Source organism: Dipteris shenzhenensis, unplaced genomic scaffold, assembly GCF_047967505.1.
Source record: "Dipteris shenzhenensis isolate YYH24624 ecotype China unplaced genomic scaffold, Dip_SZ_1.0 scaf0454, whole genome shotgun sequence".
Classification (NCBI taxonomy): domain Eukaryota; kingdom Viridiplantae; phylum Streptophyta; class Polypodiopsida; order Gleicheniales; family Dipteridaceae; genus Dipteris; species Dipteris shenzhenensis.
Window position 1 is genome coordinate 1 of NW_028239760.1, and position 3,632 is coordinate 3,632.

Genomic DNA, 3,632 nt, shown 5'->3' on the forward strand with positions numbered 1-3,632 from the left:
TTTACCTAACCACCGCGTAGATCCAGCCTTTCCCGAACCCTCATTATTGATGTCGACGTTTCCGACTCGTCCCGCAGTAGCTAAACAATTCTGAGATACTGAACGAACCTCGCCGGGGGGTAATCTTAATGTAGCCAATCAACCTTCCTTTGCAATCACTTTTGCCGTAGCACCAGCCGCTCTAACTAATCATCCACCTCTCCCGGGTATTACTTCTACGTTATGTATGACCGTACCTAGAGGTATCTTGGTTGAAGTAGACCCTTTACTCCCCAGTATTCGGGATAGAATCTCTTCCCAAACTGTACGAGCCCTTTTCAAAGCATACAGCTTTCCGGATACAGAAGGCGATATCCTCGCCGGATGTCGCCAACGAGAAATGAAAGTACCAGTTCTAGGGTAAACTCGCATATCCAGCTTTTTCTACACCCTCGGGTTCTCCACCGGCATCTGGCTTCTGTCTCGCAACTCATTCAGCAACAGAATCAATGAATTCAGTCATTCACGCCAACATCATTTGATGTTCTAGATAACTTAGGAGACATTTTCAATACCGGGATTGAGTCCCCCCGGGAGACTCATTCTCACTCCGCTTCGTGGCTTCGATTCTGCCTTTGACCGTCATACCGAACGCGGCGAGTGACCCGTTTCCTCTGCCTTTCGGCCACACCGAACAGAGGATGCCCCTTTGATTTCTTGTCCCTGTTCGAGACCATCCAGTTCTCTCCATATTATCCTACCTCTGCAGGTTAATAGCTATTTGATACTATTACACCTGACCACCCGCTATTGTCCCTCCTCGGTTTCCCTATCGAAGTCCACCTCGGAAGATCCAAGAATCTCGAGTCTAGTGTTGGGTTTATGGACTCAACCCTAAATCCAATCGGTTATTTCCGAATACGTGAATCACTTATTCGAGTCGCACTCAAAGGTAGGGCATTTCCACTTGAAATAGATGCTTCGGGGCTGGATACTACAGTGTCTCCGATTTCTACCCCTCAAGTATGTAAGATATGTTTCTTTTCACCATCCACATAATTCACGAGACATATGTATGCATTGCGGTTGGGGTCGTACTCGACACTTGCCACTCTTCCAACAACATCTTTTTTATTCCGTCGGAAATCAATTTCACGATATAGTCGTTTATGACCACCTCCTCTATGCCTAGCAGTAATAGTCCCTCCACTAGTACGTCCGCTCCTTGGTCCACTACCACGAGTCAGTCCTTTCCGGGATTTACATCTCGTCACTTCTTCAAAACTTGAAACGGATCTATTGCGTGTGCCAGGCGTATAGGCTTTATATAATCAGATAACCATATCTCCTCTTCCTCCTTGTCGTTAGTGAAATTTGCGGGGGTTACTTGCTCAGAAATAGCGGAATGGAATCATTTTTGTGAAGCGTAATAATCATTCTCTTACGATGCATCGACCCGGACGCTCTACCCCTACGCCTTCTATCTGGTAGTCGGTGACTATTCATGTGTCTTACTTTAACGTTGAAAAGTTGCTCAATCCAATTCTTGACTTCAGTCTTGTTCGATTCTGGATTCACATCGGAGGTATACTGGTTTCGTTGCAATGGAGGAATAGTTTTTTCAGTAAGTATCTGATTTATCAATTTATCCATAATTTTTCTCGTGTCCCTTTAGCTCTTCCAATTCAAACAAACTCTCTTACTATCCGAATTCATAATTGCTTCCACTTCTTGGTTCCCGTATAGTTTTCGGAACCCATTATACTCCACCTCCCTATTTCGGTTACTCACTTTGTCACCCGAATGAAACCCTCTCCCCCCATTTGTTTGCATCCAACAGGAGTCGAACCTGCGAATTCGCCAATTATGAGTTGGGTGCCTTGACCGTTCAGCCATGGATGCTAGTTAATCCCACTTGTGGTATAATACAGTATAATCTTTAAGGTCCCGTCACTCACGTTTGATGTAATTAGGTATCCACGTTGGTAACTACCATTTTAAAAAGGAATCACTGATAGGGGATTTCCCGAGAAGCTACCAATTATTACTCATATTGAATTACCGAGGAAGAAGTGGATTTGATACACACACGGGGAAGGTTCTGGGAGCTTAGAAATCTCTTACGAACTAGGAGCCGTGTGAAGTGAGAATTTCATGCACGGTTCTGAATGAGCGGGAAGATCGAGGATCTCCTCTCCGACTCTAACTCTCCTACACCAGTCGTTGCTTCTTTTTCTGCTACTTCCAAAGTAGCAGCTCTAGCTTTATCTACACGACTCCTCGGTATTACTTTCTCATACCTATCCAGTGAATGGCATCTCGCTTTGGGAATATTAGCTACCCTTAGCATGGTATTGGGGAATCTAATTGCTGTTACTCAGACAAGCATGAAACGTATGCTAGCATATTCCTCCATAAGCCAAATCGGATATATTCTGATTGGAATACTTGCTGCGGATCCTGATAATGGCTATGCGAGTATGATAAGTTATACTTCTATCTACATATTCATGAATCTAGGGACTTTCGCTCGCATCACTTTATCTGGTTCACGAACCGGAACTGATAACATTAGGGATTATGCGGGACCATACATGAAGGATCCTGTTCTAACATTCTCTCTAGTTATACGTTTACCATCCCCAGGGGGTATCCCTCCATTAGCAGGTTTTTCCGGTAAACCCTACCCCTTCTGGCATGGATGGAAAGCTGGCTCGTACCCATTAGTTCTGGTAGCTCCCATTACAAGTGTCATTTCTATATATCACTATCCGAAGATAATTAAATTAATGTTCACCGAAGGGGGTGACACATCAACAATTTACATACAGGATCCATTAGTTTCTCCATCTACTTCGATTTCGAAGAGTTCCATTGAAATAGCTATGATTGTTCGTGTACCAGCATCAACTCTACTGGGTATATCAATGGATCCCATCATCGAGATTACACGGAATACCTCATTCCAGACCTATTTTGAGTTGTCACATGAAATAATGGAATCTTTCTGAATGATTTGTATCCAAAGCCACTTCCGTCGCTCCAACTAGTCCATTTCCGTAATTGGTGATGAAACAGTGTCGGAGAAATGATCACGCGCCTCCCAATGATCATTCGTCTCTTCCGGAGGAGATATAAGTATTTCCTGATGGTATCCATAATATTGTTCAATCCTTTGCAGTACTACAAGGATTGAACCCTCCTAATGGTACATGCGACTAAGTGATTCCCATATGGGAGCGGTTGTGTAAATGATTCGGTTCACACCCCCAGTCTTCTGCTCCGTAGCAATTCAGGTCGCTTCCCGATGAATTCCATGCTCCAATTTCGTCTAATGGATAAGTCATTTCATCCGATACCTGTACGTTCAAGGCGGGGTTGCCTTCAGACTTCTAGAAGAAAGCAAAAGAGACCAATTCTTCTTTCCGCCGCAGATTCTTTCAATTTAATAGAAACGGGGGTTGCGCTCGACGGCATTCTGATGTACACTATCAATGGATCAAATTCAGAAATCCTTTCGAGGGGACTCAAAATCTTTGGACTTGAAATCTTTCTCGTCAAATCTCCCTCTACTGAGACCGAGGGATCTCAAAACGAGAGTGATAGATAACAAGGAAAATTAGGTCTTGCAATCGACGGCATTCTGAGTTACA